The following is a 16,743-nucleotide window of genomic DNA, read 5'->3' on the forward strand; positions in this document are numbered from 1 at the left end:
GCCGAACTCGATATACCTAAGTACCTGCGCGGGCAGTCGACAGGGCGACCGTACCTCGACGCAGGTCGGCTTGGGACACGAACCGCTTCAGCAGTCCGTTCCGTTCTGCAGTGATAACCGAGCGGGTATTATCGCCGACCTCGCCAGATCCGATTCTACTTAACGGCTGTCGAAAACCCAGCTATTTATTTATTCCACGATTCAAGATGGCACTTTCAATGGGGAAAGAGATGACGAACGGGATGCATTTCACACAAGGACATTTATTATACAACACGTAAGCAGGCAAATAGGAACAACAGGCAAGCACATATACAGGCAAATAGAAACAAAAGCAGGCAACTAAAAGCAAGGGCAAGCACTACGACCAAATATAATTAATAAATGTACAGTCACTTAAGCAGTTTTACTTGACAGGACGGCTCCACGACAACATTCATTCAAAAACTCCAAAGAAACCCTCACAGACAAGGGGGTCAGGCTGGACCACTTGGGTCTTTATGACACTGGACCTGGGAGACCGAACTGGTCCCGCGAGACCGTAGCAGGTTACCTGCACCCTCGAGGTGTGACGGTCGGCGAGCCCTCTCCGGCACTCTCCTCATGTGCGCGCCTCGACCCTGGACCACCGCTCGCAACCCTCATGACTTGGCGCCCAGAGTGAGAAGACGACCTCGACGATCCAGAAGAGAGCGGATGACGTCGACGAAGAGGAAGCAGAGCAATCCAGCACGAAGAAGAAGAGAGAGCGAGCCCTGCATGCGGTCCGCCTTATATAGCACGGGGCTCCGCCCATTCGCTCCACATCCTTTTCGGCTCTGCCTCCCTTCGAGATCTTTCGAGAAGCTCCTCGAAAAGGGGCGTTCCCCCTCCTGACCGCCTCACGCCCTGTGTCCACCAATCGCGAGCGAGCTCTTCGCCGCTTCTCGTGCCAGCGTTGGCTGCGCAAAATGGCGGGAAAACTCACGCATTGCTGCAGGTCTTCCACGGGGCCTCGTTCGACGTTTTCGGACGGTCCAAATTAATGATAGTGAAAGAAAAACGGCTAACTCAAAGGATCACAGCCCTGTGAACACGGAAATTCCCTCTAAACAACGGTGGGGAAATCTAACGACACAATTACTTATCGTCATAACTGATCTAAGGACCCTTTATGGTGTATTGTGAATTTCCACAGCCGTAACACTACCCCTCCTCTTTTTACAGACTCGTCCAGAGTCGCCGAATTTTAGTGTGCCATCATGTGTAAGTTCTCCCCTAGTATGTTTTACCTCCGGATCCCTGAGTGCGACATTCATGGTATTTATGTCCCCAAAATATATAACCTACGGGCTGAGTAACTAACTAAACAAACCCACTCAGACGGACGACTTAAATAAATTACCGGCGCTATGACTGACATGCCGGGGGCGCAATCATGTACAATACAACTTAACCTTACAAATTTTACACTAAACCATGGCCCAGGATCGATGGACTCTGCAAAGAGAAAATAAGTTACCATTGAGCCAGGCTGCTGGCACGCAGTCTCTGGCTCATGCAATAATGCAGGTGACAGGGAACGTGGCCGGCTGCTCACTCGCAGTCCAAGGCCTCCCCCTCGGAAATGGACGCAGCGAACACAACGGCGCACGAGCTGCGCAAATGCAGTCTCCTGGTGCAGCTGCCCACCGGGCAGTCCCTGCAGCACGCGACAGTGTTGACTCAAACCACACAATGCGAGGAACGGTGGATGGATGGATGGAAACAAAACACGGCGCACGGGCTGCTGGTGCAGTCCCGTGTTGCAGCTGCCATCAGAGCAGTCCCTGCAAATTTGCGCGAGGATCCTGGTGCACATGGCATTGAACCAAAGGGGGCGGGGGGGTGCAAAACAGAACGGGGGCAAAAGATGACGAGGGCAGTAGGCATGGATGGCAAAGGTGGACAGGCAAGGCATGGCATGACAAGGCCACTGTAGCAAACACAGCCGGCAGATGAAATGGCCAGCACAGGCCTTGTAGCAAACACAGCCGACAGACGATCCGACCGGCACAGGCTTGCAGTAAACACCAGCAGACGATCCGGCCGGCACAGGTCTTGCAGTAACACAGCCAGCTGATGAAGTTGGCCAGCCTTTGCCTTTCAGTTGAGGTTGGTGGAGGGAGTGCGGTGGTGCTGGCCACTCGGAAGGTGGGCTCGGACCTACCTACTGTCTCCCTCCCAACCTACTGCCTTTGCCTGTCTCTGTCCATACCCACTCCCTTAATTTGTCAAAACCCAATTTAGCCCCAACTTATTTTCTTGTTTTTATCTGTATTTTTTACTTCCCCACTATAAATCGTCCCCTAACCCCCTTTATCGTCCTTGTTCGGCTCGCCTATCCTGTCCTAGCCCACTCCCCACCCCTGGGTTCCCTTCCTGGAGGGGAATGAGGGAGAGCTAGCGTCCTGTGTCGAGGCCCAACTCAAGCCTCAGAATGGCCTCCTCAGAGTTCAGCGATCTAACCCAAAGTGGGTCCAGCGGCCCACAACCAGAGCGAAGGGATGGATGGTGCGGAGGGGTACACTTCCTAATCTATCGTATCCATTAACCTTTAAACGACCCCGGGGCTTTCAACAAGCGCCTCTCGCTTAATCTATTGGTTCTAACAACCCAGATTCCCGTTGCCTGTGTTGGTGTCCTCTCAAATTTCGGGCCATGCCCTCCAATTTCCCTTCCGTGCACTCACACGGTCTCACGGCTGGGACGCGTGCCTCCCTTGGCAGGAACTACCCTCTGCCGATTCTCCTATGATGGCACCCCCGGGCACTACACTGCCTCCGAGCCAACCAGCTCCCTAAACTGGGGAGTGCCCTCCCTGGCAACTCCCCCTCAACGCTCACGTGGCAGGCTGGCGCCCCGGGCCCCTTTCCGAGGATCACCCGTGCCCACGCACTGCCCACGCGGCCTATGGTGCCCCGGGCCCCGTATCAGCGGGTCACCTGTGCCCACTGCATTATCCTGGCCGCCCATGGGCCCTTGGCCTACCGTGGCTGACTAGCCCGGTGCCCGGGGTACCCACTCAGCGATACTCACCTTTCACAGCCACGCTCCCAACCCGTCAACAGGGCTCCTGCACCCCTCCAAGCGGGTCTCGAGCCTACTTTCCCACCAACAGCAAAACGACCTCCATTTTGTCAATTTGACTAACCCCCTAACTCGCTTTACTCTGACCCCGGGGTCCTTTGGGTGGGAATCACTCCTCCCCCCAATCACTCATCGCACCATGCATATCACATTCGCTCCATGCACTCAGACCCGCTGGCCTCACTCACTCAACATGTTTCCTTCCCACACTTCTCAACTCACATCGCTGAATCCTGCCATCCTGTTCACTACATCCCCGAACTACCTCGTGCTCCCTCGTCATCCCTTAAACTACAGCACGTTCCATTTAATACTGCGTAGCTAAGCTCCGTCCCCTCTCCACATCCAAAGTCTGTCTTTGTCTCCGAAATGTCATTTCCCATCCTAAATCTCAACTACAATCCCTCGACCTAATCCATTCCACGGGCCCCATGAGGACTTACCCCTGCCCCCATGAAGCCGGTCTAACTAAACTAACCCATCCCCCTAACTAGGTGTGTCCTGCGCCCTTGCAGGGGTGTCTTCTACCCCTTGCCCAGGGAATCCTGTTCACCTGAAGCGAGGCTTGCCCTTCCTTTTTTTTATGCGCGTGCACCAGCGCGGCAACTTGCAACCTGCGCTCCTTGCCCGTGACGTCGTGGCAGCTGTTCGCGTACATCGTCCCTCTTGGATGGTACCATCAGGTAGGGATCTCCCCTCCTGCCGGATTCCAATCCTACGTGCAGCCATGACGTCATCCTGCGCATTAAAAAAAAACAAGCCTCGTGTCTCGAGGGGTTCCCCACACGAACACATGTGCTCTGCCCGTCGGAGCTTCACACACACACTCACGTGGAGGACCCATCCGGTCCAAATCCATTATCCAGCCTAACCTTTGTCCGTCCGCGGGATCGGCAACATCCACTGCGTGCGTTTCCGGACCGGGTTTCACTCCCGCAAGTGCGCACGTGGCGGCCTCGTGCGTACCACAGCACGGACCTCGCGCTCGCCGTCGTGCAAACCCGGCGCAGTCCCCAATCCAGCTACGGCCGCTACTCGGCCTTTGTCCATCTGTCACTGTCATCTCCGTCGCACTCTCGCGCTCAAGCTCCATTCTACACACGCACTCCTGTGTGTCACGACGCTCACACACCATGTCATTACATTCACACCGGGAGACGCGGCTGCGTGCTCCCGCATGCCGACCGTCATCTCCCTTTCACACAGCGACCTCACACACGCTGTCCCTCACACACACCCTTCTATTCACACACGGGGTTTCTGTCACGCACACCCCTTCATTCACGCACGGCGTGCTGGAAAGCACGCATTTTACCACACACTTCGACACCACACACACCGGGACCACACTGGGGATTCGTGCCACCACAAGGGTTACCGGGGCCTCCATACCCCCCAAGCTCGGCGTGCACCCGTTTGCAGCAGTCGCCCCCTCGAACCTCGCTTCACACGACCGAACCCACCTGGTCGTGATATGCTTCAAGGGGGCATATTCCTTCCCCTCGTTCCTGGAGGAGGCTATCCAGCTGCTCGCACCGGGTCTCGAGACATTCCGCGAGCTCCCCTCATCGTCCTCCACTACCTCAATGTGTGTGTGCTCGTCTTTCACCCCGTCTTTATCGTGTATTCTCTCCTCTACCGTTTCCATCTCCCGCGTCTCTGTTATTTGTCACCTCGTTCATTATCTCCGTCATCTCTACGTGTCTCGTTTTACACGTTTCAGTCACCCCACTTAATTTTACCCTCTGTGTCACCGTTAATGTTTCCGTCGTTGTTACCTCCACATGTCTCGTCCTATACGTCTCCCGTATTAGTTTGTCCTCACCCGCCTCCATTGCGAGGCCGACAGCCGTTGCACTCCCCCCAGCTCGTTTGCTCCAGCACGTGGCGCCGCCATTATGCCCGCCTGCAGGCATCGCCCACGCGCTGCATTTCACCACGCATTTCTTTCATTTCTTCGTTCATTCCGTTTTTTATTTCCTTTGTGTTTGTTTCCATTTTTTTTCTTCATGCCTTTTATTTCGTCTCCCATTTGTTGCATCATCCGCATCTACATTTCCCCCACTCTGTTGATTTCAGCCGACCTCGACGAAGCTGTATCACCTCGGTCAGTCGTGGTTTCGCTGGGAGCCGGGGAGGGAACTTGTCAGAGGTGGGGAGGGGGGTGTCATACGCCGCGGCCTCTGCCGCTGCCGTGCCCATTTCGGGCTCTGGGTTCAGTTGGCGGGAATTGTTGCTGCACCACAAGCATTTCCTGCTCGGGGTTTCCATCCTGGGCCATGGATTCCAACACATCTACATCCATATCTACCCCCGGCACCCGTTCGTCTTGAAACTCCCTCTTATTTCGTGGAAGAAATCAATTTGAATCGCTCGTGTTTGGTGGGAATCGGGGGTCGCTCCACTCACCCCTGAACCGATTCCCGTGAATTTAATTGGAGACCGAAGTGGATTCGAATCTCACTCCCGGACACCAGTGTTACGAATTCGCGCCCACCGGCATGCGATCGGCCGCTTCCCACTAATAGCAACCGCGTCGCCCGCTGGACGGACAATTCAGTCGTGACTTTCTGGAGCTAACGCTGGAACCCTGTCACGGGTGGGTCTTCAACCTCACCACGGCCGTGCCAATTGTCTACCCACGCAAGATAGGGTCACTCGCCGAACTCGATATACCTAAATACCTGCGCGGGCAGTCGACCGGGCGACCGTACCTCGACGCAGGTCGGCTTGGGACACGAACCGCTTAAGCGGTCCGTTCCGTTCTGCAGTGATAACCGAGCGGGTATTATCGCCGACCTCGCCGGATCCGATTCTACTTAACGGGTGTCTAAAACCCAGCTATTTATTTATTCCGCAATTCAAGATGGCACTTTCAATGGGGAAAGACGACGAACGGGATACATTTCACACAATGACATTTATTATACAACACGTAAGCAGGCAAATAGGAACAACAGGCAAGCACGTATACAGGCAAATAGAAACAAAAGCAGGCAACCAAAAGCAAGGACAAGCACTACGACCGATTATAATTAATAAATGAAGTCACTTAAGCAGTTTTACTTGACAGGACGGCACCACGCCAACATTCATTCAAAAACCCCAAAGAAACACAAGAAAAGACCCCCTCACAGACAAGGGGGTCAGGCTGGACCACTTGGGTCTTTATGACACGGGACCTGGGAGACCGAACGGGTCCCGCGAGACCGTAGCAGGTTACCTGCACCCTCGAGGTGCGACGGTCGGCGAGCCCTCTCCAGCACTCTCCTCGACCCTGGACCACCGCTCGCAACCCTCACGTCTTGGCACCCAGACGGAGAAGACGACCTCGACGATCCAGAAGAGAGCGGATGACGTTGACGAAGAGGAAGCAGAGCAATCCAGCACGAAGAAGAAGAGAGAGCGAGCCCTGCGTGCAGTCCGCCTTATATCGCACGGGGCTCCCCCCCCCCCTTCGCTCCACACCCTTTTTGGCTCTGCCTCCCTTCGAGCTCTTTCGAGAAGCTCCTCGAAAAGGGGCGTTCCCCCTCCCGACCGCCTCACGCCCGAGTCCACCAATCGCGAGCGAGCTCTTCACTGCTTCTCGTGCCAGCGTTGGCGGCGCAAAACGGCGGGAAAACTCTCGCGTTGCTGCAGGTCTTCCACGGGGCCTTCGTTCGACGTTTTCGGACGGTTCAAAATAACGATAGCGAAAGAAAAACGGCTAACTCAAAGGATCACAGCCCTGTGAACATGGAAATTCCCTCTAAACAACGGTGGGGAAATCTAACTACACAATTACTTATCGTCATAACTGATCTAAGGACCCTTTATGGTGTATTGCGAATTTCCACAGCCGTTACAGTAAGTGTAGTTACTTAAAATGGTTCACAAAGCTTTGAAAACAATTGGGAAATACCTGAGAGAAAGGGCTGGGCACACACACACACACACACACACACACACACACACACACACACACACACACACACACACACATACCAGTAGAGTTTGTTTGTATGTCCCCCTCTCACACCCACACTTTGCAAGCTAGACCCTACAAACCATGTATTTTCTAAACCAGCATGATGCGGGAAAGGTTATAGGACAGGTCAGTGGCGGATCCAGGGGGCTCTGGGGTTATAGGACAGGTCAGTGGCAGATCCAGGGGGCTCTGGGGTTATAGGACAGGTCAGTGGCAGATCCAGGGGGCTCGAGCTCACCATGTGTAGCGCCCACAGACTGCTGAGGTAAATTATAAATCCAACCTCACCCCCAGTGGTGGGAGAGAGGCGTGCCAGCAACCTGGACTGTGCTCATAACGAAGGAAGCAAAAGTGAAAGTGACAGCTTTACGACATGAAACTAACAGCAACAGCGTTTTGTCTGCGACTAATAAAAGTAATTTTTGTGTTGTCTACGACGATTTTGTGTTGTCTGTGACGAATATACAATGTGTCCAACGTGTCTGGAAAGTAAGTGGTTTGAATATACAATATGGCACGCCCGATTCTACCCACAATTTCCTCTCAAGCTGCCGCAAATCCGACTCCAGAACAGATACTTCATGACGCACGCATGCAAACTGACAGTATTCATCAGCAGTTACTGACTAAAATTTCCCATCGTAAAACATGGACTGACCACAGCTGCATCTCACAAGGACACAAATGATGCAGTTGCCAGACTCCAAAACCTGGAGACATTTATTACACTTGAGATGAACACTTTGAGAGATTAGCTGTACTTCATTGGTCGTGGATTTACAAATCAGCACATTCGAAGGATAACTGCCCAAGAGCACACCATTGCATATTTACGTCAACTTTTCCCGAAGCGTTTCCACCAGTGGCCATTCAGTCCACAGTCATGTAATTGATGCTGCTGTAAATCATATCTAGAATTTTCACATTTTCCATGGGTGTTTTCACCATGACATGTGACCATAGTCCACAGTCGTGTAATTGGTGCTAATGTAAATATCTTTGAACGATACACTCAATACAGTTTATTTGTTAACAAATGACAGCTTTCTTCTACCCAATTCCCTTCAGATGCCGAAAGACCGCCCCACTCGAAGAAACACGGCGACTGTTGGTTGTAATTGCTCCCTGGATTCCCCTGGATCCATTCGTTCGTTCGTAAGCAAACATGCCCCGTAAAGAACGATTAGGACGTATTTCTGCTGCAGCCGATGCCAAGAAGAGGGCCCGAATGACAGAGACAGAAGATTTGAAAACACTGAGTCTTCTCCAAAATTAAAAAAAAAACGCAATGAATCTGTTCGAGCAGCCGAGTCTCCACAAAGCAAAGCTCGCCGTCTTGAAGATCAGCGTGCACGCACTGCATCTACCCGAGCATCCGAGTCTGCTGAAACGAACGCTCGCCAGCTTGAAGATCAGCGTATTCCAACCACTCGACAAAGAGAGCGCGATGCTGCCAATAGGCCAGCACTGACTTATGACCCAAATTATCTCCATGTTAAAGCAAACATTGGGCCAATGGACAAGCTTTGCTGCCACTGTGGTGCAAAAAAAATTCAAGGCAGAAAGGCCTGGCATTTTCTACTCAGGAGGCAAGGTTATCCTGTAGCCATTCTCTCCACTCCCTCAAATCCTTCAAGAGCTCCTTTCAGGAGAAGGCCCCATGAGCAAGACCTTCCTTTCCAATATCCACGAGTACAATGGCTGCTTCTCAATGACCAGCTTTGGCCACAAGGATGCCTCTGTGCAGGGATGGAACCCAAGCTTCAAGATTCAAGGCCAGGTGTTTCACCGCATCGGCAGCCTCTTACCACCACAGGAAGGTCAGCCCAAGTTCCTCCAGGAGTATTTCCTCGACAGTTTCGCACAGCAGACTGAAAGCAGGGCCCAGAACAGGCGCCTAAATCAACAGCTTCTCGGGAACTTGACTGAGTGGTTCCAAGACAACAACCACTACGTCCAATAGCTCAAGACCGCCAAAGATAGCATAGAAGAGGACAATACTGAAGAACGGAAGATCGTGATCAGAGAGGACAAGAGGCCCTGGGGTCAGCATGAACGGCGATACAATGCCCAGACAGCAGCTGAGGTGGCCATCCTCATGGACAATGAACCAACGGAAAATCGCGACATCGTCATTCGCCTGAAGGACGGCACCCTCAAGAGGATCTCTGAGCTCCACGCAGCCAATGACCCACTACAGTATCCACTCCTCTTCCCTTACGGCACAGATGGTTACCATATCTACATCACCAGCAGGAATGGATGCAAGGTGACTCAACAGCAATTCTTCAGCTGTCACATCATGGTAAGGGATGGCAACTACCTTCTGCAAGGTGCGTGCCTCTTCCAACAATACCTGGTAGATGCCTACTGTAAGATTGAGACAGAGACTTCAGTTCTTGCGCCGTGAACAAAAGGCTCTCAGAGCAGACAGCTGCATCAGCCGAAGAGACTCCATCCTGGCTATTGATGGCGACCCTCGCCAATTCGGCCAAAGAGTAGTACTTCCAGCCACCTACACTGGCGGTCCACGCTACATGCATGAGAGACAGAGTGACGCCATGGCATATGTCCGAAGGATGGGCCGGGCTGGCTTTCATCACCATGACATGTAACCCGCAGTGGCCAGAAATCGCGGACAACCTCCTGCCGGGTCAACAAGCACAGGACAGACCAGACATGGTGGCACGGGTGTTCCGCTAAAAGCACAAGAAGCTGATGGAACTGATTGTGAAGGAGGCTGCCTTTGGCAAGGTGCGCGCTTGGCTCTACAGCATCGAGTAGCAGAAGCGAGGCCTACCACACGCCCACATCCTCACCTGGCAAGACCCACAATACAAAATCAGGCCAGAAGAGATCGACTTGGTCATTGCGGCTGAGATTCCCGACAAGGACAAAGACCCACAGCTTCACAAATTGGTGCTGTCCCACATGATCCACGGCCCCTGCGGAGCAATCAACATGAACTCGCCCTGTTTGAATCACTAATAGTTTGATAGGCGAGTTTGAACTCGCCCCATCGTGCACTGCCGGTGGACCGGCAGTGCACCAAACATTTTCCCAAGACATTCCTTCAGTCCACAGAACAAGGCATAGACAGCTATCCCAAGTACCGACACCGGAAGATGGCGGACACACAGGCGACATCAAGATGCTACAGCGAAGCAAATGCATCAATCAAGAGGTTACCAAACAGTGGGTCGTCCCGTACAACCCACTCCTACTGCGGGAATTTAATTGCCACATCAACGTGGAACTCTGCAGCAGCATAAACTCCATCAAGTATGTACTCAAGTATGTCACAAAGGGAACAGACCAGGCAGTTTTTGAGCTGCAGCGAACACATCACGACAATGAAAAACAAACCGACCAGCCGAGAGTGGTGGACGAGATCGCTCTGTTCCAAAATGCGAGGTACGTGGGCAGCTGTGAGGCAGCCTGGCGCATTCTGGAGCACCCAACGCATGACCACTTTCCACCAGTGGTTGGCTTGGCCGTGCACCTCCAGAACGGAGAAAGGGTAATATTCACCGAAGCCAATGCAATGAACATCGCTCAAGGGCCACCCCCAGCCACCACCCTTACTGATTTCTTTCAACGATGCAACAATGATATATTCGCCAAAACTCTCATATTCGCTGATGTCCCTGAGTACTACACTTGGAACCGAAGCACAAAGAAGTGGATACGGCGCAAGAGGGGTGTCCCATTAGACGGAAACGACCCACGAAATGAGATCTGGTGGGCTCCAGCAATCGGCCACATCTACACCGTCAGTCCAAGGGCAGGAAAATGCTACTTCCTGCGAATGCTCCTCAATGAAGTGACCGGTCCGACATCCTTTGAGAATTTGAGGACAGTCAACAACCACGTCTGCGATACATTCTGAGAGGCCTGCCATATGAGAGGACTTCTGGAGGGTGATCAGCACCTGCGCCTGGCCATGGAGGAGGCCAGTCACCCATTCTCCGGCCAACATGCGAAGTCTCTTGGTGATCATCCTCACAACCTGTGTCCCCAGCAACCCAATTGACCTATGGACACAGTTCCACGATCACCTCTCAGAGGACTTCCTCTACCAACACAGGTGCCGCGTGAACAATGCAGATGCAGACTACAATGATGACATTTACAACCAAGCCCTCTGCTGTCTCAAAGACAAGGTCGCTTTGATGGGTGGCCAACCTCTGCAACTCTACGGACTCCCTGCACCACAGCATGACACGAACGAGAGGCTTTCCCGAGAATAACAGAGGGAAGTGAGCTGTGACCTAGAAGACATGGCGGCGCAGGCAGAAAAGCTCCAAACCAATGTTACAGACGATCAGCGCACGGTCTACAACATATTCCTCGAGATTGCGCAACAGATCGATAACCCTAATAACAGCCACCAAGGCAACATCATGTTCTTGGATGCCCCAGGTGGCACGGGCAAAATGTATCTGATCAATCTCATCCTTACTAAGATCAGATCCCAAGGCGAGATTGTGCTGGCAACAGCCTCAAGCAGAATAGCCGCCACTCTCCTCCAAGGTGGCCGAACAACACAGAGCACCTTTAAGGTGCTGCTCGATGCGCACAGATTGGACCAGCCAACGTGCAAAATCACCCGCAGCTCAGCCATGTCTAAAGTCCTGAAGGACACATGAGCCGGCATCGTAAACGAAGCGCCCATGACCCACAAATCGGTATACGAGGCGATTGACCACACTCTTCAAGATATCACCAGCATCAACAGACCAATGGGTGGCATCCCCACTCTCCTTTTGGCGACTTCAGGCAAATCCTGCCGGTAGTGAAAACATTGTCAACATCACCCTCAAGCAATCCCACCTATGGACCCATGTCAAAATCATAAAGCTCACCATCAACATGAGGGCTCACCTTAGTAACAACACTGCAGCTGCTGACTTTGCACACCTGCTTCTGGACATTGGAGAAAGTCGACTCCCTCTCGCTGCTGAGCCTGACACCATCAACATACCACCTACACTTGGAAAGTGTGTTGTCAGACTGGAAGAACTCAAGGCGGAGGTCTACCAAAACTTGGCAGTCAACTACAACAGGCCGGAGTGGTTTGCAGAATGGACCATAGTCTCTCCACTAAACACCAATGTCAACCACCTCAACACTTGGCTCATGAATGAGTTCCCCAGAGAAGACAAACAGTACAAGTCGGTGGACAGTGCCATGAGCGATGAGTAAGCCGTGACCTACCCTGTGGAGTTCCTCAACTCCCGCGAGCTGACAGGCATGCCATCACACCTACTTAACTGAAGGTCAGCTCCCCCATCATGGTACTAAGGTCCCTGGAGCCACCGAAAACCACCAATGGCACCCGGTGCACAGTCACAAGACTGCACGAGAACGTGATCGAGGAAACCATCTCCTGCGGCCCTTACAATGGTCAAGTTGTTCTCATCCCTAGGATACCACTGATGCCTTCTGATGCTGAACTGCCATTCCAGTTCCGCAGGCTACAGTTCCCCATTAAGCCTTGCTTTGCCATGACTGTGAACAAGGCACAGGGCCAGACTTTCAAGGCCATAGGAGTTGACCTCTCCGCAAGCTGCTTCTCCCATGGAATGTTTTATGTGGCAGCATCTTGCACTGGCAACTCTGCAAACCTCAGCATCATGGCTCCCAACAATCAGACCAGAAATGTAGTGTATCAAGAGGCACTGCAGTAATCACACGAGAAGTTGAGTCTGTTTTACATTGCAGGATAACATCAACGGTCAGTATACTCCAATTACCCATTCAACTTGAAATGAACAGTTTCTCATTGCTTATTAACGCCCTAAGTGCTGATGAGGAATTTTTTGGCCTGATTGTTGACTTCTGAAGTCTCGTTGTGATCGTTTAAAATTCCTCAGTTTTGTTGTGGAACTTTAACTGGTTCTATTTTATTTATCTTACTTTTCAAAGACACTGTTTAACCGACTCAAATCAAAGACACCGATTAATTCATTTTCCACAACATGAAAGTACATTACATCAGAGAGTTTTATTCTAACTTGGTACTTGGTCAGTCCCAAGTAGTACAAGCCACTGAGATGGTATACATCCTCACGTGCTTGCACTCTCTTGGAGTACAACCAACCGAGATGGTATACATCCTCACGTGCTTGCACTCTCTTGGAGTACGACCGAGATGGTATACATCGACACATGCTTGCACTAAAACAACATGACATTTTCTGGTATTTATATACTTTCATGGGAGAGGGGAAGGGGCTAACTCCAACTGCATAGGTGTCCTCGGTGAGAAGCACACAACGTAATTACGGCAAAAGTTTGCTGTTATCAGCCCAGGTCACACCGCTCCACAACAAGACCTTTTTATCAACATTTAGGGAAGACTCTTGGCTCAAGGGAAGGAACACTGACAGCCAATTAGACTTGTAGCATAAAAATTAAATTTATAAAACACCAGCACAATTACAATTTTGAGTACATTTATATAATTATTTCTTCCACAGTTCCCACATTTTTTCCTTATAAGGAAAATTTGAATAATTACATTACACATGATTACCATATCCTGTTCCTGAAGGAGAAAAGATACTCATTACTCAAGTTCAATCAACAATGGCAGCAAGTGCTCATATCAGAAAAGTGAGTGCGTTTTCATTTAATTTATGGCCTGTTCATCAGCATGTCACACATTGAAAAACATGCTCCCCGAAGTCAGAAGATAAAGAGGTCAGGGTGTAGATGGCGCACCCAAGGGGAAACACAGTCAAAGCACTCCTTGAGCTGAAGAGAAGGTAGATGTTGGCAAGTACGAGCTTGGGCCTGACACTGGGTTGAAAGAGACGAAAAGGACTCGAAAGGTGAAGAGAGATCCAGCCCCAACAGAGCCTGGGGCCTCGCAGCAGCAGTTTGTGCAATCAGGTTTGATTCACCAAGGGAGCTGTGCATGTTAGATGCAATCGCGATGGCAGCACGAGCCCCCATTTGCACCATTGAACACGTTGCAGAGGACTCGCCGTGTGGACCTTCAGGGCCTTCGTTGTGCATTTGAAGCAACCGCAGCAAGTTCACGATGTATTTGCAGAGCAGACATTCCTCCAGGCAGGCACCACACAACGGCGACGTTAAGACTTTGCTCAACCTTCTCTTCAGTGGGTTTTTCTTTTCTTTCTTTTTTCACATTGCTCATCTTATCTCCTCAGAAAGGTGGTAGTTTCATGATCACGTGTTGAATGCCCAATCACCCAAATCTGGGTTCTCCCCATCGTCCAATCTTTTGGTGGAAGTTCTTTCCAAGCTTCACGAGACGAAATCGTATATTGCCTCGTTCAACTGCGCTCAACACTCCGAAACAAACAAAATCAAGGTTAAGCATCGATTAAACATAATCAGTAAACAGTATGGGCTCATGTATTTCCACAAGACTGGCAAAGGTTCTTACAAAATGCATTCAACTTGTATTATATGTCATATCAATATTTTATCTCTTTCCTTATTATTTCCCGAAATGACAATTAAAATAGACAGAAATCTCAGTTGCATGTCCATACTCAAAACATTCATCTCATTTGCTATTTCCATGTAGAAAGGGCAACAGTCTATATCAGGGTTCCAATTTGCAATCAATAATTATTTTCACAAAAATATTCCATCATCTATACAAAAATATGAAAGTTAGCTACTTCTTTCAAGAACCGAATCCAAAGCGATTCGATTTTGCACAGTTACCATTTTAACATTCATATCTGCTAAACAATTTACAGTTTCATTAACAAGTAGTTCCAGAGCAGCTGCCATTATATTATCTTGATTTAATTCCCAGTAACTTTTTCCTATCCTCAATTAACAGATTTCCAAGGTCCTCAGGTAAAAGGATTCTCAATTTGTAATCTCAAAACAAAAGTTGATTTCAATTTTAACCAAGAGAAACATGATGGTTCGTTCTCATGAGTTCTTTCGTTCCCCAATCCTTTTTAGGTCATCTCTTCGAGCATGACCTAATAATATGGGTGTCGATGTCCTTCGATCCGTCCGTCCGTCCGTTCACAATGAAGTTGAAGCAGGAGATCTGGTCATTAGTGATCCTGATAGAGGTCGATGAGACGTACACTATGGTATGACTTTCAAGGTCACCGAAGGTCAAGGTCAAGGTCACAATGCCTTTGAAGTTGCGAAAATGATGATTTTCAAATTCTATCTCCTCCGCCATTTCTTAAGCGATCTTGAATTTGATTGTAGCATATTAATCTATGGGACAATATCTAAATTTGGTCAGGCCGGATTTTCGATATTCGCTTTCGTTTTCGTGTCACGTGACTTCAAAGTTGGCAAAAAATGCGAAAATGACGATTTTCAAAATCTATCTCCTTCATTTCTCAAGTGATCTTGAATTTGATTGTGGCATATGAATGTATGGGACAATATATAAATTTGGTCAGGACGGATTTTCGAATTTCGCTTTCGTTTTCGCGTCACGTGACTTAAAAGTTTGCAAAAACTGCCCTACCTTCAGGAGGGTATATATTCTCTACTGGGCATGGTAAAAGTTAGTGAATGGTGTCATTGCATAGCAGCTGACCTTGTATATTTATACATTTTCCGCCGAAAGTGCAAAAGTTTCAAAACCCGAAATGTAAACGTCGGCATTTATTTTCAAAATATGATTTCGTGCGCGCACGCCAAAACGCTGAGTCATCTTAAACCAAACTGCGCAGTCGAGCTGTGCAGTAGAACTGTGCAGTAGTCTTCGGTCATAACTGAACATTGAGAACTTGTGGTATTATAGAGATGACCGTCACCCCCACACGGGGGTAATTTTTCTTTACTTCTTCTATATATATATATATATATATATATATATATATATATATATATATATATATATATATATATATATATATATATATATATATATATATATCTTATGTTTATAACTTCTTATTGTATTCATTTTCCTATATTCTTCTTTCTTATTCATCAAACGATTATAATAATTTCTAAAAGTTATTGATTTCTTTATTACATATTTCTTTATTCCCTTTAACCTTTTATCAATCTGATCACCATACTTATAAGCATATGCCTTTGCTCTCAATCCAATAAACTCACTCATTACTTTTCCACCCAACTCATCCTTACCTTAAACTTACCAATAACCTTTTCATTCTTTTCTAAAAATAACTCACTCTTCTTACTAAAATTACTTGTATCATATACTCCAATATTTTTCTTCATATCTTTATAAACATCATCAGTTTTTATATCTAGAATAAAACTATCAGTGTCCATATACAACAATGAAACATTTTCACCATACTCTTTCTTTAAGTCATTATACAAATAATCATACATCAATATCTTTGATAAATCAAGAACTGCTGTTCCAATGTAAATTGGTTTATCCATTACAATACTTTCCTTTTCCATATGAATAGCAGAAAAGTTCTCTGAAAAAAACCTCTTCTCTCTCAAAACTTGGTTTATTTATCAATCTAGAAGCTTCTTTCCAAGATGTTGCAAATCTAATGTTTTGCCTGTTTCTAACATTCTCCATTGTCTTTCCAAAGACAGCATTATTCATCAATTTATAGAATTCCCCTTCTAATTTTACTTTTATATTTGTTCTCATTTCTCTATTGAATTTAATATACTTTTTCATCCAAGGACTTTGTTGAAATTTTAAAACTCTATAA

The 16,743-nt window shown here is 48.9% G+C and overlaps 1 pseudogene; it reads left to right on the forward strand.

Annotated features, from left to right (window-relative positions):
• The first annotated feature begins 4,284 nt into the window (after positions 1–4,284).
• Positions 4,285–15,868, forward strand: LOC147016723 (uncharacterized; annotated as a pseudogene).
• Positions 15,869–16,743: the final 875 nt, after the last annotated feature.

The sequence above is a fragment of the Eptatretus burgeri genome, chromosome 11, assembly GCF_056783735.1.
Source record: "Eptatretus burgeri isolate ZD-2024b chromosome 11, Ebu_testis_v1, whole genome shotgun sequence".
Taxonomy (NCBI): domain Eukaryota; kingdom Metazoa; phylum Chordata; class Myxini; order Myxiniformes; family Myxinidae; genus Eptatretus; species Eptatretus burgeri.